The following is a 27831-nucleotide window of genomic DNA, read 5'->3' on the forward strand; positions in this document are numbered from 1 at the left end:
TGGAATGGGAGCTTGTGTCCACTTCTCTTTGTGCTGGGACCCCATCTTCCTCAAACTATTGCAGGTACTGTACATGCTGCCACATTCTCTGTGAGTTTGTATGTGCACTTTTCATGTTATGTCCCTCCTTTACCTCCCTCCTCCTGCTTCTCCATTAATTCTTTTGTTATATTCTCCCCTCCCTTATCCCATCCATGGCTGTATATTCTATATTATTTAAGTGATTCTCAGTTATTTGTGTGTTATCATTAGAGAACTGTGTTCAGAAATCTGTACCTTTTTAAAATTGGGCTGTTTGTGATGTGCAGCTTTTTAAATAGTTCCTTTTATACATTATATATCAGCCCTCTATTGGATGTGAACTTGGTAAGAAAAAATTCTCTTCCCAGTCTTCAGCCTGCTGCTTTGTTTATACGATGGTGTCTTTTGCCATTCAGGACATTTTAACTTCCTGAGGTCCCAGCTATTAGTTGTTCTTAGTGCCTATGTGATCAGTGTCCTGTTTAGGACGTCTTTTCCCTTGACAATAAATTAAAAATTATTCCCTACTTTTCCTTCTGTCAGATTCAGTGTATCTGACTTTGTGTTGATGTTCTTGATCCATCTGGATATGAGTTTTATGCAGGGTGTTTATGTTTCTATTTGCATTTTTTTTACATGCTGGAGAGGTTGTGGAAAAAGGGGAACCCTCCTCCACTGCTGGTGGGAATGTAAACTGGTACAACCACTCTGGAAATCAATCTGGCACTTTCTCAGACAACAAGAAATAGCGCTTCCTCAGGATCCAGCCATACCACTCCTAGGCATATATCCAAAAGAGGTTCAAGTACACAATAAGGACATTTGCTCAACCATGTTTGTAGCAGCTTTATTTGTAATAGCCAGAAGCTGGAAACAACCCAGATGCCCCTCAACTGAAGAATGGATGCAGAAATTGTGGTACATCTACACAATGGAGTATTACTCAGCAATGAAAAACAAGGAAATCATGAAATTTGCAGGTAAATGGTGGGAACTGGAAAGAATCATCCTGAGTGAGCAATTTGCATTCTTTTACATGCAGACATGGAGGCTGACCAGCACTAATTGTTGAAGATGCTGTATTTATCTTCAGTGTATATTTCTGGCTTTTTTATTATAAAAAAATAAAAATCAGGCATAGAAAGGTGTGCTCATGTCTGTGTCTTCAATTCAACTCAGTTTATTAGTGGGTCTATTTTTATGCCAATGCTGTGCTATTTTAAAACTATGGCTTTGTAGTACAGTTGGAGTTGGTAATGCCTCTGCAGTTTTTTAACTCAGTATTGTTTTAGCTAACATTGGGTTTTAATATGAAGCTGAAATTTGTCTTTTTAAGATATGTGAAGAACTGTGTCAGAGTTTCGATGAGGAATGCATTGAAGCTGTGGATTATTTTTGGTAGAATGGTCTCTTTTACTATATTTAACTCACCAACCACAAGTTGTGGATGTAAACATGTTCTTGATCCCAGGATAGGGGACTGATTCAGATTGTCCACAGCAGCAAAGTAGCTACCTCATTCAGGCTCTGAGACGGGCTCTTTGCCAGCTGCAGATAGTTTAAATGTGAGGCTCTGGAAAAGGGATTAAATGCCAGGGCCAGGAGAAAGATGGGGGTTCCAAGAAAGAAGAAGGCTACTGGTGCTCCCCTCTGTTGCTTCTGGTACATTTTGAAGAAAAGTTGGAGATAACCCTGAAATGAAGATTGGATTGCCCCAAGGAACTGAACAACTCTAAAAAGCAGGAAGAAGCTAAGGAGAACTTGTCCCATTGTCCCCACTAATCTCTTTTCTCTCCTAACTGTCATCATTTTATTCTATAAGTTTTGCATGTGTTGTGTTCTCATTTTCATTCATTTAGAAAGCCTATAATATGTTTCTTCATTTCTATATTAAGCAATTGTTTTATTCAGTAGTTAGTTGTTTAGGTTCTATGAATTTGTAAACTTTCTTTTGTTTCAGTTGTTGTTGATAGAAGCTTTATGGTCAGAGAGGATTCATGGTGTCATTTCAATTTCCTTCCATCTGTTCAGACATGCTTTGTGACTCAGTGTGTTGTCAGTTTTGAAGTTTCATAAGCTTATGAGAGGAAGGTGTTTTGGTGAAATGTTCTGTAAATATCTGTTAGGTCCATTTGATTTATGATGCCATTTAGCTTCCACATTTCTCTCTTTAGTTTATGTCTGCATGAGGTCTCTGTTGGTAAGGGTGGGATACTGAAGTCACCCACTTTCACTGCATGAGGGTCGATATGTGATTTTAGCTGTTGTCGTGTGTCTTTTATAAAGTTTGGTGCCCCTCTGATGCATAGATGCTTAGAATTGCAATATCTTCTTGGTAGGTTGTTCTTTTTTTATTTTTCAGTGTCCTTCTCTATCTTTTTTGATAGTCTTTGTTTAAAGTCTATTTTGTCAGATATTAAAATGACTAAACTGCCTTGCTTCTTTGATCCATGGTCTGGGAATATCTTTCTTCATTCTTTAACCCTGAGGTGATAGTTTTCTTTGCTGTTAGGATGGATACAGTTGTATAGCAACTGTTTCTTTCATTAGGGATTTATTTATATCTTCTTTCAAGGTCCTTCATCATATTTATAATAGCTATTTTGAAGTCCTTGTCTTTGCGCTTTAGTTATAATGCACCTTTAATTGTATAGGAGAAAGATGGACTCTGTTTTAAAATCCAGTCTGTTTGTCAATGTCTTTTTATTGGGCAATTGAGACCATTGATAATGTGAATTATCAATGAGTACTGTTTATTGATTCATGTTATTTTATGGTTATGGTATGGGTTTTCCTTTTAAATTTCCTGTTCTGGGATTACTTATTACTTGTAAATATTTTTAGGTGTGGTTAACCTCTGAAAATTGAAAATTTCCTTCTATCATCTTTTATAGGGCTGGATTTATAGATTGATACTGCTTAGATTTGGTTTTATTGTGGGCTATTTTACTTTTTCTGTCTCTTGTGATTGAAAGTTTTGCTGGGTAAAGTACTCTGGGCTGGAAATTGTAATCTCTTAAGACTTCGAAGAATATCTTTCCAGGTTCTCCTGGCTTCTAGAGTCTCCACTGAGAAGGCAGGTGTTATTCTTTTGGATCTGCCTTTATATGTTACATGGCCTTTTCTTTTGTAGATTTTAATATTCTTTTGTTGTTGTTGTTGTGTACACTTAATGTTTTGGTTATTACATATCATAGACAATTTCTTTTCTGGTCCAGTCTATTTGATGTTCTGTTTGCTTCTTTTTTCCCTGAGAGTCACTTCCTTCTTCAGGTTAGGGAAATTTCTAGTATATTGTTGAAGGTAATTTTTGTGCTTTTGGGTTCTTTTTTTTTTTCTCCTTTCTCTACTCCTATTATTTGTAGATGTGGTCTTATCATAGTGTCCCAGATATCATGAATATATTGTGTGTGGTGATTTAATTAGGTATAGCCCCATAGACTTGTGTATTTGAAAGCCTGGGAGTTGCAGAGTTAGAGGTGTGGCCTTGTTGGAATAGGTGCAGCCTTGTCAAAAGAAGTGTGTCACTGGAGAGGTAGGCTTTGAGGTCTCGTATATGCTTAAGCCATGCCCCATGGGACAGTCTGTTCTTGTTGCCTGCAGATCAAAATGTAGAATTCTCAGTAACTTCTATAGCACCTTGTCTGCCTACACACAGCTGTCATGATAATAATGGACTGAATCTCTGAAACTGTGAGCCCCAATTAAATGTTTTCCTTTATAATAGTTGCCTTGATCATGGTGTCTTTTCATAGCAATAAAATCCTAATGAAGACATCGTGCTTGGATGTTTTTTAGAAATAACATTTTCTTTGACTGAGGTATCCATTTTAACTATCATCCCCTCAACGCCTGCGATCCTCTCTTCCATCTGTTAATTACTCTGTTGGTGAGTCTTGTTTATGAGTTTTTTGTTTGACTTCATAAGTTTTCATTTTTACTTTTATCTCAGTTTGGGGTTTATTTAGTGATTCTCATTCTATTTTCATGTCTTGAACTGTCTTCCTCATTTCATTTCTTTTTTTATTTTTATTTTTTTATTAGTTACATTTTATTAACTCTGTATCCCAGCTGTATCCTGCTCCCTCTTTCCCTCCCAATCCCACCCTCCCTCCCTCCTCTCCACCCTTCCCCTTTCCAAGTCTACTGATGGGGGGGCTCCTCCCCATTCATCTGACCCTGTTTTATCAGGTCTGCAAAGTCCTCCTCTGTGGCTTAACAGGACTGTTCCTCCCTTGGGGGGTGGGGAGGTCAAAGAGCCAGCCACTGAGTTAGAAATAGTTAGAAATAGTCCTGTTCCCCTTACTATGGGAAACCAATTGGTTACTGAGATACCATGGGCTACATCTGAGCAGACATTCTAAGTTTTATTCATACATGGTCCTTGGAGGAGTATCAGTCTCAGAGAAGACCCCTGTGCGCAGATATATTTGGTCCTTGTGGAGCTCCTATTCTTTCCCCATCATATTATCTCCCTTTCTTTCATATGATTCCCTGTACTCTGCCGAAGGTTTGGTTATGAGTCTTAGTGTCTGCTTTGAAACACTGCAAAGTAGAGTCTTTCAGATGCCTTCTGCGGTAGACCCTCATTTCATTTCTACTGTTCCTTTCATTAAGGGATTTATTGATATCTTCTTTCAAGGTCCTTTATCATATTTAGAATAACTGTTTTGAAGTCCTTGTCTTTGTGCTTTAGCTGTATTGCACCTCCAGTTGTATTGCCTATTGTAGTAAGGTTGCTGGAGACATACTCTCTCTAGTGTTAATGACTTTGTTTTTGTGCTAGCTTTGAGGCATCTGGGTGTGGGATTGTAATTCCAAGTGCTGATATCTGGTCTTGTCTTTACCGAGTGGGTGTTCTGTTCTCTGTTTGCTGTTGTCCTCTCTGTATTTAAGGAATAGCATGTGGTCACAGTGTGTTGCCTGCCAGGGAATGGTTTGAGTCGCAGCCATGGACAACCACAAAAGTGTCCAGGTAGAACATGTTTCTAGGTACTGACATAAAGGAATAGGGTCAAGCGTTACAGGAGGGCTGAGAGAAAAAAAAGCTGGTTATGCTGTGAAGAACGTAGCAGTCACCGAAGAATAGAGTCAAGGAGAGGGGAGTGGTATGGGGTTGGATATGACACTGGAGAACTGGAAATAGGTGACAGGATGGCAAGTGGCGAGCACATTCCTGATTACCAGGCTGGAGAAGCTTCCCAAGTAGAGAGTGTCTCCAAGGATTGGCAGCTGACACAAAGGGACTTGGTGAGGGATAAAGGCTGGGTCCATAGTGAGATCCTATGGGATTCCTGGGTAATGGAGTGAGAGAAGGCAGGCAGATGATTTGCTGTTGTTCTCCTTTTTAAGATATTTTACTTTATGACTTTACTGTTTTTCCTGCATGCATGTGGATGCACCATAGCCTGCAATGCTATTAGAATCCAGAGTTGGGCCTCATATCTTTTAGAGTTAGAGTTAGAGATGGCTGTATGCCACCATATTGGTACTTGAAACAAAACATAGGTCTTCTGTAAGAGCAGCAGATAAATTACCAAGCCACCTCTAAAAGTTTCAACTTAGCATGTTTATTTTACTGAGAAGGAGATAAAACATTAGAAGACCAAAATTTATAAGCTTTTTCTCAGAAAAGATTACTGTATGTTCTCTTCTAATTATTTAACTTTTATTTGTACTCCAGAGATCAAGAAACACTGAACACATTGAAATAATTGACACATATAAATGAGCGACCCAGACCCAGAAAGACAAAGATCACATGTTGTCTACGTATAGATTCTAACTCCAAACTTTTAGATTTGAACCTATTACCTGAAATAGCTAAAGAAATCAGAAAATAGAAAGAAACCCTAGTACCAGAGAAGGCACTCTAAAGAAGGCAGATAATAGGAGGCACAGCAAATGAGGCAATGGGAAAATTAAGGGAGGCTCTGCTTGGCTGCTTTTCTATTGCTCTGATAAAATACCACAACCAAGACAACTTATATAAGGGGGTTTAGTTGGGCTTATAATTTAAAGGGTTAGAGTCTGAAATGTCAGCACAGAGGCATGGGAATATGCATACCTGAGAGCTCATATCTTGATACACAAGTAGAAGAAGAGTGACATAGCAGGAAAGGGAAAGACGAATAACACTTAGGATTTTTGAAAAAGCCAGAGGGAAACATAAGATTGTGCAAGCTTATATTTTAAAAGGTGCATACATATACATACATACAAGCATACATATGTAATCATACACACATATATACACACAGACAGGCACAATATGAATCTATGCCTTATTGTGTGATGTTGCCCTCCCCAATAGCTTGTAGCTATGGGCTTTAAAAAAATACTCAGGGCCAAGTATGGGAAACCTCCCTAGAGTTGTTGGTCAGGGTAATACAAGAATCTTCAAAAACAATATGGGATATAATCATTGCCCTTGAATGATTTCCAGAATTTGGAAGTAAAACCTATTGTCAGAGACATAAACTCTTCAGATATAAGCCATGTAGTAATTGAGCTAGAACGTACTTGGAAGCCTCCTCTCTGAGGACTGGCTCTAAAAGTATCTGAAGGTGTTACATAGGTGGTCTAGAAAGAGCAGGCAATCGTCCCACCAAGCTGTAAAGTCCACGAACTACAGCAATGAACGACCTCAAAATATCCATGTGCTTCATAGTGGCACTTCAATCTTAAGGCTTACCAAGTAGGTGGGAGTTCATGCCTGATACTGGAAACCTAGAAATATGCCTATGGCTGGAGTGGTCTCAAACCTACGAGAAGAACCTACAACTGTCATTTTCTTAAGACATTTTCTAACTGGCTTCTATTTAAATACTTATGCCAACAGATAAGTGCTTTTCTTACTCTTTTTCAAAGAAGCATCTTTTTTGGAACAAATGGACACTCTTACAGAGATCTATAACTTGTCAAAATGTAGAGAATAAATAACTGGGATGCCCAACTCTGACTGATGCATCTGAACTGCAAGCCCCACAACCTCAGGTCAGGAAGCATTAACAGTGATGAGAAGTGAAGATTTTCAGAGCCAGAAGAGTCCCACAATGACTCTTGCTGCATGTGGCAGGGAAATCACAGCCATGATGTCTCAGGAAATTGTCACTTCCTCAAGTAAGGCCATGCCTCCTAATCATCCCCGAATAGTTCCACTAACTGAGGACTGAGTAGTCAAAGATATGAGCCTATGAGGAAGATTCACTTTTGAGCCACCACAATGTGAGAGTCCAATAAACCCTTTCCTCCCCAAGTTAGTTTTAGTTAGAGTTCTATTTTAGCAGCAGTAAGCAAAACCAAACAGTGCCTGCACATGCCGCATGGTGGGCAAATCTGCTGAGGTATTAGAACAACGGGAGAGAGTTTGCTCTCTCTTTCCATCATGCCCATCTTGGAAATCAAACTCAGTTTGCTAGGTTTGTAGAGAACGATTACTTCTCTCACTCTGTCACATTGCTGGCCCGGAATACATTTTTTTCCAATGGAATGTTTGTTTGGAAGTAACTAATGTTCTTTGAAAATGAATTATAATGAATGTATTCTATTTTGTAAACTCGATAATCTTGATTTAAATATTTTAAATGAGTTTTTAGCTATTTCCAAAAGGTTCCATGGTGTACAGAAGACATGCTACACGGACATTATTGATAAAATAATGCTATGTATAAATTTAAAACTAAGCAAGACAAAAAAAATAAAACTTGAACAAAAACATAAAAGAAATGCACATCTACCAAAACACTGAATTTTTGTGGCTTGGTCTACCTATAAAGTGGTCTTCAGTTAAATTCTGCTTTTCTTAGTCTCTCCTTGTGCATAACACTACAGCCTTTTCAGTCTATCGTACTGCTTTGAAGAAAGCTTTCCGAAGGATCCCCTCAGCACTTAGACACTCACTTTATAGGCTATTGATTTGTACTTGTTGGTTTGTTGCTCTTTAAACATTGTCTAGGGGATGTGTTTCATCTTCCCCACAGAGGCATGTAGCACAGCCCCCTGGGTGGTTGACAGAACCAGAAGAGTGGGCAGCATTCTGTGAGCTCACTGCTCTTGTTGAATGACTGTTCAGTGTGTTTTGTGAGATTTATGTGGAAGCAACTCTTTTTTCAAAACAAACATCAAACACATAATCATAGCAAATATCGAATGATCAATGATCAAATTCAGGGTTCTTTCAGCCTCTATAATTTCAAAGCTCCATTCTGCAAATGATATTTAATAATCAGAGGGGGTTCCTTCCTGTTAGCTACAAAACTTTAGCTTCTTAGTTCTTTTCCCTCTTCATTTAGTCACATAAAGATGCTATAATTTCTTCTCTTGCAGGCAGATGTCAACCAGAATTACTAAAATTTCAAAGCATTAGCTGCACTTTCATCTATACTTTCCAATTTAATCTGCTCAAAAACTATGAGCTGTACTTACTTTCTGCTGAAGAAAGCAATGATTGAATGTTTGAGTTATTTGCCCAAGGACAAGGAGCCTTTGAAAAACTGTAGTCAGGACTCCAACACCCTTAATTGATAGTGCTATGTTGTCAATTAAACGCTTATAGATTGAATTTGAGCAGCTTGCTCAGTCTGTAGAAGAAGAGCTTAGTCTCAGGAAAGTGAAGCCACAGATCTTGGATCACAGAAGGATCTCTGTGAATACAGAAAGGCAGGAAGCTCCTGCTTTCCAGAGCCAGTTCTCTTCTCATGCCCAGCACGGGGCCCATCAACTTTATAGATTTCCAATGTACTTGATTTTTAAAGAACTATGTTCATAGTAGTTTTATTTTAGAAAGATACCAAAGCAAACAAACAGCACACCAACATTTCTGAGTGCACATTTAAAATGAACAGAATTTGCTGAAAGCAACAGACGATCTCCCTCACCACACTCTCCAATTAAAACAACACAGACAGGAGAAGACAACGTCTTAATGGACTATGACAAAGCCAGTGATTAGACTGTAATACAAATAACACTTTGATGTTTGGATGATGCTCATTTTGTATATTCAGCTGCATTATTAGCAGCCACAAACATGAGATAATCTTTCCAAATATTCATGTAATATTATTTTAATTTTGTAACTTAGCAGGGAGCCTATTAAGTGACACAAAGTAAGATCAAGGGCAATTCTATCAACACCTGAGTTCGGCGCAGGAGACTCAAACACAGGTGATTCTCACTGTTTTTAGCTCTAATCAAAGGTTCAAAATTCAGATTTGAATATAGTGTGCAACCTTGCCTACTCAAACAGGACATGTTCCTGTTGTCACAATACTTTCTTAAAGTTAAGTGACTGTACTTCATGTTTCCCAGATTTTCTCAGCTGAAATATATCTTTCTTTTTAATTATTTTTATTTTTTACAATTTTAAAAAGATGCCTTTTTAAGAGGCATTGGGTGTGCACTGTAGGCCTATGGTTTTCAAGAGAAGGAAACGCAAAAGAAAGACCCTTGCTTATTATTATTAATTTTATCCCTATTGTAGCCCCCTCCCTCATCTCCTCAAGTTCCCAACGTCTTTCTGTCTTCCGTCTTACTCCTTATCCCCTTCCCCTAGTCTACTGAAAGAAGAGTTCTCCTCCCCTGTCCTCTGACCCTAACTTATCAAGCCTTATCAAGACTTTCTGGATCCTCTTCCTGTGTCCTGGTGAGGATGCATCTCCCAGGGGCAGTGATCAAAAAGCAGGCAACTGATTCATGACAGAAGCAGTCCCTGCTCCCCTTGTTCAGAGACTCACAAGGAGACTGACCTGCCTGTGGGTTACATCTAAGCAGGGGTTCTAGGTCCTCTTTATGCATGGTCCTTGTTTGGTGCATCAGTCTCTGCAGGGACTCCTGGGCTAAAAGTTTTTAGCTTTGTTGGTCAAATTGTAGAGTTTCTGTCTCCTCCAGGTCCTTCTATAACCCACCCTTTCTTCTGTAAGGCTCCCTGTGCTCTGCCCAAAATTTGGCTGTGAGTCTCAGCATCTGCTTCAATCCTCTGTTGGGTGGAGCCTTACAGAGGACCTCTATAATAAGCTCCCATCCTGTTCCGTCTCTTCCAAAGCTTCTGGTGTCTATCCTGTCAGCTATTCTGAATGAGATTTAAAATACTTCCAAGGGTCCTCCTTGTTGTTTAGCCTTTTTAGACCTGTAGATTTTAGTATGTTTATCCTATATTATATGGATAATATTTGCTTATAAGTGAGTATATACTATGCCTGTCTTTTTGGTTCTGGGTCATCATTCAGGATGATATTTTCTAGTTCTATCCATTTGCCTACAAATTTCATGACTTCCTTGTTTTTAATTGCTGAGTAGTATTCCATTGTATAAATGTACCACAATTTCTGCATCCATTCAGGGACATCTCGGTTACTTCCAGATTCTGACTATTACGAATAAAGCTTCTATGAACATAGTTGAGCAAAGGAGCTTGTTGTATGGTTGAGCATCTTTTGGGTACATGCCCAGGAGTGTATTGCTTGTTCTTGAGGTAGTATATCTGACAGAGGGCTAATATCCAAGATATATAAAGAACTCAAGAAATTAGACACCAAAAAAATAAATAATCCAGTTAAAAATGGGGTACAGAGCTAAACAAAGAATTCTGAACAGAGGAATATCGAATAGTGAAGAAATACTTAAAGAAATGCTCAAAGTTCTTAGTCAGCAGGGAAATTCAAATCAAAACAGCTCTGAGATTCCATCTTATACCCATCAGAATGTCTAAGAGCAAAGCTCAAGTGACAACACATGCTGGAGGGGATGTGGAGAAAGGGGAACCCTCCTCCACTGCTGGTGGGAGCACAAACTTGTACATCTACTTTGGAAATCAATATGACACTTTCTCAGAAAATTCAGAATAGTGCTACCTCAAGATCCAACATATCTCTTTCTTTAAAGGTTTATTTTCAATTTGTGCTTGCCCTCTGTGCCACTAACATAACTTAAAAAAATGTTAAAAAAATAATAAGATGCCTTTTTAAGAGGCATTGGGTGTGCACTGTAGGCCTATGGTTTTCAAGAGAAGGAAACGCAAAAGAAAGACCCTTGCTTATTCTACAATTGTCTGTTTAGTGGCAGCAATTTCATGTTACTATTGAACAGAAAAAGAAGAAAGCAGTACTGTGTAACTACATGCTCTATTGCTCTGGCCTGGGTCCTTACTCATTTAAGGTAAAAACTATCCAGAATGAACTCAGACCTTTTCAACACACACATGCTCCTTCCTATGTATTTTACTGCTAGAATAGAAAAGAAAAAAATTTTCTACATCAAAATGTATGGGATAGGATTACTTAAATCACTATTTTCAGTAATGTTTACAATTTTAATTTTTTTAATAGATGAGAAGAAGTGTCTGAAGTCATGGATCAAGGTCTCCTTTTGATACCAGAAAAAAAGATGTTCAAATTAAGACTGAATAGAAGGAAATAAAGAGTAACAATGAGACCAAGAACTGATGAAACATATCAGAAGCTACAGAGAAGTTTGACATGGCTAATCAAAACATTATGTGCACTAATAAAATTCTCAAATAATAAAATGTGAGGAAAGAGAGTTATAGGGTAAGATTCCTTCCAAGTACAGAAATACAGAAAAATGTATTTCTTCATGGCTTCCAGACAGCAGAAAGAGTAGCAGAGGTGAAATTTCCATAAGTTGAAATGAGAGATTTACCTTTGTAAAGAGTATTTCACTGGGAAAGCTAAAAATATATAATTAAATTTATTATTTAAATGTATTTTAAAATATACTTGTTTGCAACAATTAATATAGCAGTTTCAAATAAGCTTTGTTGTTCCTGACCCCCCCAAGAAAACCTACTTACTAATTTGATAATTAAGTTGTTAATGGTTTAAATTATTTCAAAGAATTAGATATACAAAATGACTTTTAAAATTTATTCAACAGGTTTTGTATTCAATCTGATTGCCAGTCTCAGTTTAGCATTTCAGTATACCTTATTCTGAAAGATGGCAGATTTGTAGTGCATTTATATATACATGATGCATACAATACATTGCATTGAATATAAAAAGAATGTATAAATATATAATTGTATAAATAAATAATATCTTACTACCAAATCAAATCTACTCTTACATCAACATGTTGAAGTGAGGCTTAACTTGGGAAAAGCAATTTTTGTTCAATATTTGATTGTGATTTACCATGCGCTTGTTTGAAGGACAGAAAAAAAAAAACTGATAAAATTTGACAGGGCTTGATAACATTCTCAATCAGGAAGAATTGAATGGTCATCATCACACTTAGGGTTGATATTTCCTGTCTAGGATCAAGGTAAATCAAGCATGTTGCCAGCTCCACAATTTAACAGAACCAAATATGCCATTTTCTGTCAGCATAATCTAAGATTGACACAAATTTACAGATTCTGATAGAATCCATAAGTAATCTTTGTTGGATTATAGAAATTGAGGCAAATATGCAAGAGATTGAAAATTTTCTTTATGTCAACAACAATGCAGCCACTCCTGATGAGACCTAATTGACTAGGCTCAGAAGGAAGGAAAAGAAGACCTCCCCTATCAGTGGACTTGGGAGGGGCATGTATGCAGAGGGCTGATGAAGGGAGGAGGGTTCCCCTTTCTCCACAACCTCTCCAGCATGTGTTGTCTCTTGAGTTTTTTTTTAAGCTTATTTATTTATTTATTTTTTCTTTATTAATTACACTTCATTCATTTTGTATCCCCCCTGTGGTTCCCTCCCTCCTCCTATCCCAATCCCTCCCTTCCTCCACCCTCTGCATGCATGCCCCTCCCCAAGTCCACTGATAGGGGAGGACTTCTTTTTCTTCCTTCTGATCCTAGTCAATTAGGTCTCATCAGAGTGGCTGCATTGTCTTCTTCTTTGGCCTGGTAATGTTGCTTCCCCCTCAGGGGGATGTAAATATAGAGCAGGCCAATCAGTTCATGTTTAGCAAACAAAATGATGGCTCTCTTTATGGGATACACACACAAATATGAACATAACACACACAGCACACAAGCAAACAAACATACACACCCTTCTACCCACCCAACTTCACACACACACTCACACACAATTAGGCACAAACATGTGAAAACTAACAAGTATTCATTCAAATCCAGCATGAGATGTGATTATTCAACTATTATAGCAGGTGAAAACTAAAAGCCTGACCAAAGCTAAAGATGCATCTCAATGGTTAGAGAATCCTAACAAATGCAAGATTACATTCTATTCTCACCATGGAAATAATAAGACACTGATACCACTAAGGTTTGGCAAGGGTGTGAAGAAGTTCAAACTGTTATAAAATATTGATACAACTATATAATAATAAAACTACTTGGAAAACAGTTTGAGGTTTCTTAAGCATTGCACACATGGCGACTACGTTTCCAGCTGCTCCACACTGGGGTGTTTTCTCACCACAAAGGGGGACAGAACTCTCTTTGATTTGCCAAGAGACAGATATTGCTCAAATGTCATTAACATGTGTTTGGTTAAAGTGATGTTCTTTCTACACAGCAGAACTCTGCACTGTCATCAGAGGAGCTCCGCTGTTACCTCACACAGTACCCTGGTGATCCCGGAAGTAAATACACAGAAGGAAGGAAACCACAATCTCCAAAGAGGATACTTTCTTTAATTTAATTTATGTAAATGTAGTCACGTGTTGTTACAGGAAGCATATCAATGTTTACTGGAGAACACTCACAGGAAGAGGAGGCAACAAGGAGGAATTTAAAGAGTTTTTGAGAAAATACTTGATTTCTCTGGCTTTGTTCATTATCTTGACTATTTTTCCAGAAGTGGGTATGCATGTATGTAAGGAAGTGCCTAGATGTATCTAACGATGTGTCTAATGATGTATCTAAGGATCATTAGGTTAAATTTTGATTAAATCCTATCAAAAATTATTCCAGGTCTTGCCTAAATTCTGTACTTCTGAGAACACCAATGTGTTTTCATTAGTGCCCTCTAGGACAAAGTGGGCTCACTGGCTGCCCCAGTTGCAGCTCCACTTGAAATAATCACTCACATTACTCTCATCCCATAGGAGGTTTCATAGCAGACAAAATCACCTCGTGCCTTTATACTTAATCAGGGTTCTGCTGTGTCAGGGAAAAACAAAAACCTGACCTCCTTGCTTCAATTACTCAAAGGGAGTTATTTATTGCATAAATGCCATGAAAACCCACAAAATATAAAGTATCTAAGGCAGACATAATAAATCATCACAACTTTTCATACAAACTGAGTAATAGTCCAGGTACTAAGCAAAATAGAACAGAGAATAATGCTGACACCTGTTCCAACGACTGATGAAGAAACTACGCTGAACGAAAGTTTAATCACTGATTTCCTATTGCACAGTCAGTTTCCTAATGAGACCACATAATTACAAGTGAGAGAATTCATGTCCCTGGCTAATACGTAATTATATCTGGAAGCATAGCTGCTAAACTAGGAAACTGATCCATTTCAGGAAGATACTTTGCAAATGCAAGGTAAGGAAATATTTAATGAAAAGGATGGTGGGTTTTCTGTTTACACATTCAAAATTTTAAGTGAATTTTGAGCAAGATCCAAAAGGATCAGAAGGGTTTTGTTATTTTGTTTTTTTCTCAAAAGTATAACATGAAATTCTGTGAAATAAGTGTCTAATAAGGTTCAATTCTCTATGTTTCATTGAATTTTGGAAACAATTGATGATACCCATTTTTTTGTTGCAGTTCTAAAATGATTCCAAATCCTGCCATTGCACACATAAAGAGAAAAAAATAAAATCTCTCATTGTCATTCTCTGTAACACAGCCCATTGTTGGGCTTTTATGGATGCTTTCCGTGGTTACCTTCAAACATCTCTTTATTAAACTCTACTTTGAAGGAAGGTGTTTGTCAAGAACAAACTTTTAAATGGAGTCTGTTTCAAGTAATAAGTTCTTTCTTAATGCAAATTGGGATTGGATGAATGTAAGAAGTAGCAATGAATAGTAAGCCGAAGTCCTTTTTATATTATAGCCAGCTTGATGCGACTGTGCATGACCATGAGACTACTTCATATTTAAGAGGACTTAAATGTCTGTAGGCTGCTGTTAGACAACATGAGAACATCAAACACAGTGACCAGTGAAAAATGATTTCTGATCTTGCAAAATCCTGTAACATGGCTGGAGTATGAAATATCATACTTAGATATAGCTGCACCCATACTTCAAGAGAAAAAAAATGCCTATCACTAAATCCTCAGACTGAATCTGAAAATCCAAACAAAGTTCTGAAAATCAGGGAGTTAGCCAGGTGTCGTGCCACATACCTTTAATCTCAGCACAGAGGCAGGTGAATTTAAGGCCTGCCTGGTCTACAGAGTAAGATCCAAGACAGGGCTAAAAGAGAGAAACCCTGTCTCAGAAAATCAAAACGAAACAAACAAACAAAAAAAATCAAGGAGTTATTGAAATTTAGAATAAACAACTCTATTAGAGATGCTAATTCATTTCAGCTTTCTTAACTCCTTTGCAAGACACCATTGAGTAACTTCTGTACTAAGGACACTGCATTTATTTTACAGATGGGGAAGATAAAGCCAAAAAAGTGAGGTAGTTTTCCCTAGTCACACTGTGCATATATATATGCTTTATAAAATATGTGTGATATATGTGAAATATGACTTCAAAATTTAATATCCCTAATGTAGGGTTAGTATGTAGGCTCAGAATGAAGTGATAAAACTTTTATTGTCACATTAAAATAGAAATCTATAAATGCCAGTAAAAACAATGGCAAAGATCAAAATGTGGAAAATATCAAGAGGACAGAATATCTGATACACCAATGGTTCCCAATCAATGGCAGCACTATCAGATATTACTGAAGAGAAAAGCATGTCCACTAAACAATGTGCTGAGACCTTTTGTAGACCAGGCTTGCATTTCTAAACCTCCCGTTACGTCTCTAGAAGTCTTCAAACCTAAGAGCTCTTTTTTTTTTTTTTTTTCTGAAGATGTAAGTTGTTTGTGTCACCTGAAATTTTCCCAGGAATTAAGAAAAAGAAGATTCAATGGTTAACTTAATAAGGGAGATGGAGAAAGTACCGGTTGGAGCATTTGCTGGTTTAGTGTCACGGAGCCCAGTATATCCCAGAACACTGTTGTACTGCAACAAGAAGAGGCCACAAGCTTCACTCATATTAAAACAACAATTAAAAAAAAGTATTTCCTAATTTCAAGTTCATCTCTATTTTTTAATTCAATTAATGTCTATATAAAAACCATGCAGTTCTTTGTGTTTGCTGTGATAGATATGATTTATAAAGGTTATAGATAAATCCCAAGATTTATTAAGCTATCTAATCCTGGAGGGTAATGGGTGTGACTCTGGGCCACGCTGGGTTTAGAACTCAGGGCGGCTCTTCTGTTTACCATGTAACCTTGTGATTGCCATTCCACCTTCAGAACTTCTCTTTGTCTCCAATTTCTCGTCTGCAAGCACAAATGACAGTATACAGTATTCTTCCTTTTGTAGGACTGCCTAAAACTTAAGGGGGCAAATTTTATTACGTACTCAGTATGTGTTTGGTAAACAATAAACACTTTATAAATGTTATGGGGAATCAATAAGTATATATGATTACACATATGTATATATTATAAATTTAGAAAATATAATAAATACTAATTTTGACAAAAATTACATAAATAAATGTATTTGGGGAAGCTAAAGGATGGTAAAACATATATTCACAAAAAAATTTAAGTCCAATTATATATGTTTCATGTTAGCATTTCAGGGAATTCAAAATGAAAAGGAATCAACTTTGACTTTTTTATTATCACTAATTATGATTTAATCAACTTGTACCCTGCTTATGTCCCCCTCCTTGGTCTCCTCCCAATCCCACCGTCCCACTCTCTTCTCCCCCTGTGTTCCTTCCCTAGTCCACTGATAGGGCTCCTACCCTTCTATTTGAACCTAACCTATCAGGTCTCATCAGGACTGGCTGCATTGTCCTCCTCTGTGGACTGACAAGGCTGCACCCCCTAGGGTAAGGTGATCACAGAGCTAGCCACTGAGAGACACACATGGAATATACTCACTCATAAGTGGATATTAGCCATACAATATAGAGAAACATACTAAAATCTATACTCTTAAAAAAGCTAAACGACAAAGAAGACCTAAGGAAGATGCTCAATCCTCATTCAGAAGGACAAATGGAATAGACATTGGAATCAGGAGAAGACAGGGAACAGGACAGGAGCCTACCACAGAGGGCCTCTGAAAGACTTTTCTGATCAAGGTATTGAAGCAGAGGCTGAGACTCATAGCCAAATTTTGGGCAGAGTGCAACTTTGACATTTAAGACCTTGTCTTTTAAGGGTGGCTAAAAGTAGGAAGGCTAAAATTTAAACTTACATGAAAACAATAATTCAAGAAACTGTGAAAACATTTAACATACAGGTATAATTACAAAGAATGCGCAAAAGATGCAGTGTATGGAGATGTCAGGGAGCACCAAGGACAAGGCAGACTAAAGGACAAACAACATTAGTAAAGCCGGAAACAGAGAGTGCAATCTACAGCAGGGCAGCTTCTATGTGATAACTACCCAACAAAAGACTTCAGTGAGAGTATTTGAGAGTGTAGAGGGGCCACATAATACACACAGTGAATTCTGAAAGGCTTTGCAAATGACAAACAGTCTGACAGTTTTATGCTGAGAGCATGAAGGCCTGTAACTATTGTGCTCTTGTGAAGATAGAGAAGACGTAAGGCTTTTTCTAGTTTATTTGCTTCTATTAATCTCCAAGCATCCTCCCATCATGTGGACATAGTGTGTAAGGCACCATAATAGCACTCTGCTAGGCAAGCCATTTCTCATTCTTGATAGCATATGTCCCTTACTTTAGACTTGATTGATTAATTGGTTTATTGGCTGATTCGTTTTTTCAGTGTGTCTGTCTGTGTGCCTGCATACGTCTATATTCCATTTTGATGTAGGTAACTGTGGAAGCCAGAAGAGGGAGTTAGAGCTCCTGGAGCTAAAATGGCAAAAGGTTGTGAGACTTCAGTCCCAGGATGCCAGGACTGATTATAGGGTCTCTAGAAGAGCAGAAAGTGCTCCTAACACTGATGGAATATGGTTGACTTTCTTTTACAAAACTACAAAAATCTGAGACATAGTTGTTTTCACCACATTTTTGCATTTCAATTATTGAAAAAACCTGTTATATAGGCAGAGATTAATCCTGAATTTTGACGATTCAGCATGGCTATCATTGAAGCATACCACTAAGCTGCATTGTGCCACGCAATGCAATGTCAGTGTGAGTTTCCAGAAGAGGAAGGTATAATCGTCTGGATGGACAGAGAATTCTAAATTAACTTTATTTATCTCAATTTGGAGAGCTGGAAAGAAATGTTTGCCTTAGTCAGCTTTTCTTTCTGTATGACAAAACACTTGAGAAAGTAACTTTAAGCCTAACCAATATTTTAGCTCCTAACTGAAGAGATTCTAGGCCATCTTAAGTACAGCTGGCCTCAGGTCACAGGCCTGTCACCAGGCGGTACATTATGGTGTCGGATGTGGCAGAAGGAAGCTATTCATCTCACGGCAGCCAGGTAACAGAGAATATGGGAAGAAAGGCTCTGGGCACAAGAGAGCACTTTCTTAGGCACACTAGGTCCTACCTCCTAATGCAACGCCATTCTCAAAAACCCATAACCTCCCAATACTGTCACCAGATGGGTGCCAAGCCTTCACCATATGAAGCATTTTGAGAGACACTTTACAAACAAACAAAAAGCTACAAATCTCATCAAAGTGACATAATCTTTTATTTATAGAGTAAAGAAGCTGCATTGTTGCATCATTCTATTAGCAAAGTCCTTAGAATTGCTATGAGCAAGAAAACATGGAAGACTGCAAAAGGCAGAACTGCAATTAGTAAAATAAAGCAAGGGTATGCCATGCTATGGCTATTATTCAAATTTGACTGTAATGAGGCTGGATTTCTAACATACCTGTTTCCTTTTTCATTATCCTAAGAAATGGAATCTTTAAAAACAGATACTTCGATGGATATTCATTCTGTTCCCACTGCTCCCATCTGTTATCTTTGTTCACATCAAGGTGGGATGGTGATGCAGATGAAATATTGCATTAATTCATACACGGTGCAAGAAGGGCTCGCGGCCTTAGCACTCACTGGCTTTCAAAGGCTCCTGTCTACTAATTTAAGTCACACTTTTGTCTGCCACAGAGTGTAGGCCAACTTTTAAGCCTCAGTAATTCAGTCCTGGCAAACGCAGTCTCAGGCTTTGTTGGAACTCAGCATATCAAAACATAAAGAGATGAAGAGGTGGCTTGAACGGCCACCCTCACGGACATCTGTGCAGTGATTCACATCAAAAGGCTATCGGCAAGTAGGACACTTGAGCTGTAGCCATACAAGAAGCAACTGAGTTGAAACAGGTACCCGGCCCCTTCATCCCACCAGGATCCCATGTCCCTTCAAGCTTGGCTGAGTTAATATCTAGTTACTGTTGGGCTAATTTGCTCTACAGTTGGAACAACAATGACTTGAAGCACTCCTACCATCATAAACACATGAGAGACGCAAAGGAGAGAATTCCTCTAATTTCAACATTTCTCTAGGGTACCAATAATTGAGTGATAACTCTGCATTGTAAATTAGCACTTGAAAAGGTGCAAGCCCTAAACATTAAATTATATTTCTTTTGTTTGATGTATTCAAAAGCATGCATCATTCTGTTGTTTAATCTCCAAATTTATATTCTTCGGAGAGAATGAATGTTTGCAAAGGGTGTGCTTTTTTCCTCTTAGAACTCTGGCAATAACTTCAGGAATTTGCATTTTCGTTCAGGAGTCTCAAGAGGATAAATGCCTTGCTTGTGTCCAGGCCTTCTGTGAGAGACTGAATATGATTCTTATGTGGCCAAAGCTAACATGAAGGCTTTTTCAGAACTATAATTAAATGTGTCTACTTAGATAAGAGGGTCCAAACAGAAAAATCAACTGTTCTTTTGGCTAGTAACATAAATTCTTCCTGGCGTCATTGGCCATGTGGGTGTTTAACAAGTAGGTGTGTTCAGCAGAAGCAATCTTTATATTTGAAAAATTGAGGCAATAAAAAGCAACAACTGGAAATGTTTGTTACTAATGATTGTAATAACAATACCAATATTTGAGTGCTTTCCACAGGCCAGACATTGGATCATGCAAGTACTTGACAAACCATTTCATTTAGCTCTCATTACAATGACTGTTATTATTTCCCACCTTTACAAGTTAAAAATGGAAATCTTAGAAAAACTGACCTGCTTGCCTAATTTGTACGGTCACTGAGTGGCGTACGGAGCCTTAGAATCCAGGGCAGAATTCAAAGCCAGTTTTGTTTTATTTTTCATTCATAGGTTCAATTTCATTTCTTTATAATAATTTACCTCTTGTGCTTACTAAGAATTATCAGAAAATGTTAGTTAGCCAATAGAAAAGTAAGAATCTCTAAAGCAGAAATCTAAGAGATATAGAAAATCTCAGTTATCAGATCGATGAGGTGTGATGGCAAAACAGCAGCTTCTGTGCTAGAGAATTAGCCATTCACAATGTCTGTCTTGGGGCCCTCTTCTCCATTCTTAGAGCCATGCTAATCTATGACACTCCATTTGATCAGTAGTTTAATGAGCAATCGCTCTCCACACCTAGAGAATTTACACCAGATGCCAGTTTTGCCTTGGAAACATTTATAATCATCAGAGAAGATTTGCAGTCTTTATAGTCATTTAAAGAAGACACCAAATATAGTAATTTACTTGAGGTCACATATATAATTAGTTGGAGAGACAGTGGAATTGAGGTTGCTTACTACCAGCGTGATACTCTATCACAAAACTGAAAATTCCTAGAATTCTAAGGGAACTCATCATTGTTGCTGTCAATCTCTATATTTAAGCATTAATGAAACACCTGTGCAACCACAGGCATTATGAATGGTATTATAGTTAGCACACATAATTGGTAAAAATTCTAGTAGTTGCATTTATTTTTCCAGATGTGCATTCTGTTCTAAGCCTTGAGGAGTGAAGTTAAACAAAATTAGAATTACCTGTGAATTGGTCGGGCAATGGGATTGTGTTGTGTTGCAGTTACCAACAATCTAGGGTATAAAATAGAGATGGTAACTTAAGGCTTAGAACTCAGAAAAAGAAAAGGCAGAGACAGTAAAGCATCTTGCAGTCTAATGAGAGAAGCCAGGCCCCTCTCTCCATGAATGGCAGCTTCATTACCTTCAAAAGATCTCTTCTCAAAGATGCAAATCAATCGAGGACTCTCAATTCAGACTGAGACTGGGGATTTGCTTACCTGCCAATTCCCTCACACATCTGTTCTCCTTCTGTTTCTTTCTTGATGTAAAAAAAAAAACCCGTTTCATCATGGTAGGACACTGAAAGTCTGCAAGTCCTTTTAGCTGGCTTCAAGTACCAAAGAGATTCTTACTGTTCAGAATTATATTCTGATTGACAGCAGCAATAATTGAATGCACTTTGTCTTGCAGCTGCCAATCCATGACAAATAATGATAGCTCATTTAATCATATTTCTTAGGATGAATAAGGATAAGTTGCTTTAATTTTGGCTACTTTAAGTGGTTTTAATATTAACATGCTCACACATTTGCATTCATTCATTCCCTTCTCTCAATCAAACTGAAACACTCAAATGGCTGAAGAAACGCTGAACAAAGGATTGCATACAAACTACTCCATTTGTTTGTTTATAACTGCACTATGACAAATGCGCAAACAAATTATTATTTCAAAAATTAAGAACCAAGAAGCCAGAGATGTGCTCACGAAGTAATTCTCTTGGCAAACATGCTATGACAGGGAACGCTGCGAAGATGGTTCAGAGAGGTTTTACATGTTTCAAGCTGAGAAGATGGCCTCTGGCAGGGCAGCATCCAGCACCAAGAAGCACAGAAGACCATTTGAGGAAGACTGAAGTTTAGTCTCCAGCCCTGATTATAGCAGTCATTGCAGGCTTACTGATGCACTTTCCTATGTAAGGCTCCTTGGGAACAAGAAATCCAAACTGTTGAAGATGGTTTAGTTCTGTTTGTTTATTTAAGTCTTGAAATCTCAAGATATTCAATAATCGGGAGTACTCACTTTATCTGTTGAGGAATTCATACATGGTATTTTGATAATCATCACCCCTCATCTCCTCCAAGATCCACTCTCACCTTGCTAACCACCTAACTTCCTATTCTCTCTGAACATCTTAAAAAATCCATCCAGTCCAATTTGTGTTGCCCAAAAATTCTTGCTCATGGGGCTTACTCTAGAGCATGGCTGTACCTGGAGGTCATACTCTTGAGAAAACTGACCCTTCTTTTGTGTTGATCACCTCTAGTGTTTAACAATTGAATTTATCCCAGATGGATCTGTTTATTATTATAACTTCTAAAATATATTTTTTAACATGTAAAGAAAAAATCATGAAATTTCCTAAAACCCCAAGGGATATATATTTTAAACTTTTGGATGTAATATTACCCAGGGTTATGTATAGTTCTCATAGGCTTTTCCTGTAACTATATTAGCTTTGATAAAAGGATATAAGAAGCAAGCAGGATCCCAAGGAGTCTTAAAATAACCATAAATAACTCAAGAGCACAGCATCAAAGCAAATATGCTTTCAGAGCACAATGGTGAGATAATGGTCAGAAGACAGAGACCAATCACAATTAATCACCTCTGTCTGCTTTTAAAAGCAGAGGCCGGCAGTGCTGTACATAAGATGAACGCCAGAAGCAGCAACAAAATGCAAACTTGGTACAGGGACTGATAAAACCATGCATCACATTGTAAAAATTAATAGCTATACTTAAAGTACTAATAAGTGATAAGATTATGGATAAGTTGATAAAGTAAGCCTGAAAGCAGAAATACAATGCTTTGACTATCTTCCTTTGCTTTCTAGATTCGGTAGAAAGTTGCTGGCATTTTTGCAAACAATAGAACTAGGTTGTTAAACTGGGGAGAATATTTGTCTGAAATTAAGAAGTTGGATTAGTAAAGCCAGGAATTAGAGAAAGTTAACCATGAAGCAAATGGACTTCAGATTCAATGCCCTTTGCTTTCATAGTTCCTGCCAAGGCCTCACTCATAGCTTTGAATTAAGAATTGCTCATTTCTTTCTTTTAAAATACCCAGAGCCTTTCACCACACTGCTTCAGGGTAATCCAAACATTCATCTGCCTTTGGTTTCATGTCTGCCATTTTTAACAGTGAAGGGGCAAGAGCTTCATTAGTGCCTGGGATACCATAACAAAATGTATCTAACAAGTGTGTTGTCCTGTTAAGGGGCAGCTGACTCCATTTTCTTTCTAGTTAAACAATCTTAGACTTTGATCATGTCCTTAGCTAAAGGTCCAGTTGGTTTATTTTATTTGTTTTTCCCCAATAATCTTGTGAATTGTGTTTTGTAAATTGTTTCCACTGTTCTGAGAATTGACCATAAAGTGGTATGTTAATGGGCTTTTAACTGTCTGATCATAAGCCCAGGACATGTCTAATCAAAATTTCATAAATGTACCTTTCCCATGATAAAAATAACTGTAAAATTCTGTTTTTAAATTACTTGCTCATTTGCCATAAAAAGGCCTTTCTGTTTCTGGTCTGAGCCACTTCGTTCTCTTACCAAAGGGGACTGTGAGTTTGGCCTGGCCCTAGGTAAAATTTTTACCATGAGACATCTTGGTGCTAGCTCCTGGTTTTCGACACCATAACATCCACATCCCAGGCTTTTCCTTTTCTTCTTCACTACTTAATTGTACTCTCACACGTAGCTGTTTTTCAATGTCTTGTAATGTCTTCGTTTGTTCTTTTCTTTTTTTCTCCATCTTTCTTTCTTCCCTTCTTTTAGACAGTTTGTCTCACCCCTAACTATGGCCCTTTCTGTAAAGTATCTTAAGTCTGTAAAGCAACTTCCATTGACAATTCTTTTTGCCATGTTGAGACTTAACCTTTGCTTGTTAATTGGTACACAACCCCACAATATCTTTCTCAATAATCTTAAAGCCATAATACAAAATTTAATCAAGAAAAATGGGCTTTTCTCGGTTCTCTGTGGAAAAGTTGAAGTCTAACTTTCATAAGTGCTACTTAGTAAGCAGAGAGGGCTTAAAGGCCATGGACCAGGCTCCCACCACACTTCTGCCAGCACTTTTTCACGAGTATACTAACCACAAGAAAGCAACCCGCTTTCATCTTTTGTTTCAACAGAGCCCAGTGCAATCCCTCTCTCCTCTAGTGACAGCCTGGAATAATGTCATCCTTGGCTACATAGGCCTGCCCCAGACTAATATTCTTTTTTTTTTTTTTTTTTTAGTTCTTATATTTTTAATTTTAGTAATTTTTTAAAATTTTTCATCAATTACACTTTATTCATTCTGCATCTCCCCATAAGTTCCTCCCTCCTCCCCTCCCAATTCCACCCTCCCTCCTCCCTCTGCATGCATGCCACTCCCCAAGCCCACTATAGGGGAGGTTCTCCTCTCCTTTCTGATCTTAGTCTATCAGTTCACATCAAAAGTGGCTGCATTGTCCTCTACTATGGCCTGGTAAGGCTGCTCCCCCCCAGAGGGAGGTGATCAAAGAGCAGGCCAATCTGATTATGTCAGAGGCAGTCCCTCTTCACATTACTATGTAACCCAATTGGACTCTGAACTGCCCTGGGCTACATCTGTGCAGGGGTTCTGGGTTATCTCTATGAATAGTCCTTGGTTGGTGTATGAGTCTCTGGGAAGTGCCCTGTGTTCAAATTTTCTGGTTCTGTTGCTCTCCTTGTGGAGACCCTGTCCTCTCCAGCTCTTACTATGTCCCAGTTCTTACATAAAATTCCCTTCACTCTGCCCAACAGTTGCCCATCAGGCTCAGCATCTGCATTGATAGTCTGTAGGGCAGAGGCTTTCAGAGGCCCTCTGTGGTAGGTTCCTAGATTGTTTCCTGTTTTCTTCTTCTTCTGATGTCCATCCTCTTTGCCTTTCCGGATGGGGATTGGGCATTTTAGTTAGGGTCCTCTCTCTTGCTTAGTTTCTTTAGATGCACAGGTTTTAGTGGGTTTGTCCTATGTTGTATGTCTATATGAGTGAGTATATGCCATGTGTGTCTTTTTGCTTCTGGGACAACTCACTCAATATGATCCTTTCCAGATCCCACCATTTACCTGCAAATTTCATGATTTCCATATTTTTCATTGCTGAGTAATATTCCATTGTGTAGATGTACCACAATTTCTGCATCCATTCTTCAGTTGAGGGGCATCTGGGTTGTTTCCAGCTTCTGGCTATTACAAATAAAGCTGCTACAAACATGGTTGAGCAAATGTCCTTTTTGTGTACTTGAGCCTCTTTTGGATATATGTCTAGGAGTGGTATGGCTGGATCTTGAGGAAGCGCTATTCCTAGTTGTCTGAGAAAGCGCCAGATTGATTTCCAGAGTGGTTGTACAAGTTTACATTCCCACCAGCAGTGGAGAAGGGTTCCCCTTTCTCCACAACCTCTCCAGCATGTGTTGTCACTTGAGTTCTTGATCTTGGCCATTCTCATGGGTGTAAGGTGAAATCTCAGGGTTGTTTTGATTTGCATTTCCCTAATGGCTAGTGAGGTTGAGCATTTCTTTAAGTGCTTCTCTGCCATTCGATATTCCTCTACAGAGAATTCTCTGTTTAGCTCTGTTCCCCATTTTTTAAGTGGATTACTTGGTTTGCTGCTTTTCAGCTTCTTTAGTTCTTTATATATACTGGATATGAGTCCTCTGTCAGATAAAGGGTTGGTGAAGATTCTTTCCCAATCTGTAGGCGGTCGCTTTGTTTTGATGACGGTGTCCTTTGCTTTGCAGAAGCTCTTCAGTTTCATGAGGTCCCATTTATTGATTGTTGCTCTTAGAGCCTGTGCTGTTGGTGTTCTCTTCAGGAAGTTTTCTCCTGTACCAATGAGTTCTAGGGTATTTCCCACTTTTTTTTCAAGCCGATTTAATGTGTCTGGTTTTATGTTGAGGTCTTTGAACCACTTGGACTTCAGTTTTGTGCAGGGTGATAAGTATGGATCTATTTTCATCTTTCTACATGTAGACATCCAGTTGGACCAGCACCATTTGTTGAAGATACTATCTTTTTTCCGTTGAATGGCTTTGGCGTCTTTGTCAAAGATCAGGTGTCCATAAGTGTGTGGGTTTATTTCTGGGTCCTCTGTACGGTTCCATTGATCCACCATTCTGTTTCTATGCCAGTACCATGCAGTTTTTAAAACTGTTGCTCTATAGTACAGCTTAAGATCAGGGATGGAGATACCTCCAGAAGATCTTTTATTGTAGAGGATTGTTTTAGCAATTCTGGGTTTCTTGTTATTCCATATGACGTTGAGAATTTTTCTTTCCAGGTCTGTAAGGAATTGTGTTGGTAATTTGATGGGCATTGCATTGAATCTGTAGAATGCTTTTGGTAAGATGGCCATTTTTACTATGTTAATCTTGCCAAGCCATGAGCATGGGAGATCTTTCCATCTTCTCATATCTTCTTCTAATTCTTTCTTCAGAGACTTGAAATTTTTTTCATACAAGTCTTTGACTTCCTTGGTTAGGGTTACTCCGAGGTACCTTATGTCATTTGTGGCTATTGTGAAGGGTGTTGTTTCCCTAATTTCTTTCTCAGCCCTTTTGTCTTTTGTATACAGGAGGGCTACTAATTTTTTTGAGTTAATTTTGTATCTGGCCATTTTGCTGAAGGTGTTTATCAGCTGCAGGAGTTCCCTGGTAGAGTTTTTGGGGGCACTCACGTATACTATCATATCATCTGCAAATAGTGATAATTTGACTTCTTCCTTTCCAATTTGTATCCCCTTGATCTCCTTCAACTGTCTTATTGCTCTAGCAAGGACTTCCAGCACTATGTTGAAGAGATATGGAGAGAGTGGGTAGCCTTGTCTTGTCCCTGATTTTAGTGGGATTGCTTTAAGTTTCTCTCTGTTCAGTTTGATGTTAGCTATAGGTTTGCTGTATATCGCCTTTACTATGTTTAGATATGTGCCTTGTATCCCTGATCTCTCCAATACTTTAAAGATGAATGGATGTTGGATTTTGTCAAATGCTTTTTCAGCATCTAGGGAGATTATCATGTGTTTTTTTTCTTTCAGTTTGTTAATATGGTGGATCACATTGATGGATTTCCGTATATTGAACCACCCCTGCATACCTGGGATGAAGCCTACTTGGTCATAGTGGATAATATCTTTGATGTGTTCTTGGATTCAGTTTGCAAGTATTTTATTAAGTATTTTTGCATCAATGTTCATAAGGGAGATTGGCCAGAAATTCTCTTTCTTTGTTGAGTCTTTGTGAGGTTTAGGTACCAAGGTGACTGTGGCTTCATAGAATGAGTTTGGTAATGTTCCTTCTGTTTCTATTTTGTGGAATAGTTTGAAGAGAATTGGTGTTAGCTCTTCCTTGAAGGTCTGGTAGAATTCTGCACTGAAGCCATCTGGTCCTGGGCTTTTTTTGGATGGGAGACTTTTGATGACCGCTTCTATTTCTTTGGGGGATATAGGTCTATTTAGTTGATTTACCTGGTCCTGATTCAGCTTTGGTAATTCAAATCGATCAAGAAAATTGTCCATTTCATTTAGATTTTCAAATTTTGTGGCATATAGACTTTTGAAGTAAGTCCTACTGATTGTTTGGATTTCCTCAGTGTCTGTAGTTATGTCCCCCTTTTCATTTCTGATTTTGTTGATTTGGGTGGTGTCTCTCTGCC

The 27831-nt window shown here is 38.2% G+C and overlaps 1 protein-coding gene across 21 annotated transcripts in view; it reads right to left on the bottom strand.

Moving 5' to 3' along the window:
* Window positions 1–27831, bottom strand: part of Lingo2 (leucine rich repeat and Ig domain containing 2) — a 1357796-nt gene that overhangs the window by 330564 nt on the left and 999401 nt on the right. Inside the window, exon 1 of one of the 21 annotated variants that reach the window (XM_060373602.1) lies at window positions 21126–21144. The exons of the other annotated variants lie outside the window; for them this stretch is intronic. The gene's annotated coding sequence lies outside the window, so the exon portion shown is untranslated. Of the gene's footprint in view, window positions 1–21125; window positions 21145–27831 lie in introns of those variants that run through there. 21 annotated transcript variants of the gene reach the window in all.

The sequence above is a fragment of the Meriones unguiculatus genome, chromosome 20, assembly GCF_030254825.1.
Source record: "Meriones unguiculatus strain TT.TT164.6M chromosome 20, Bangor_MerUng_6.1, whole genome shotgun sequence".
In the NCBI taxonomy this organism is placed as follows: domain Eukaryota; kingdom Metazoa; phylum Chordata; class Mammalia; order Rodentia; family Muridae; genus Meriones; species Meriones unguiculatus.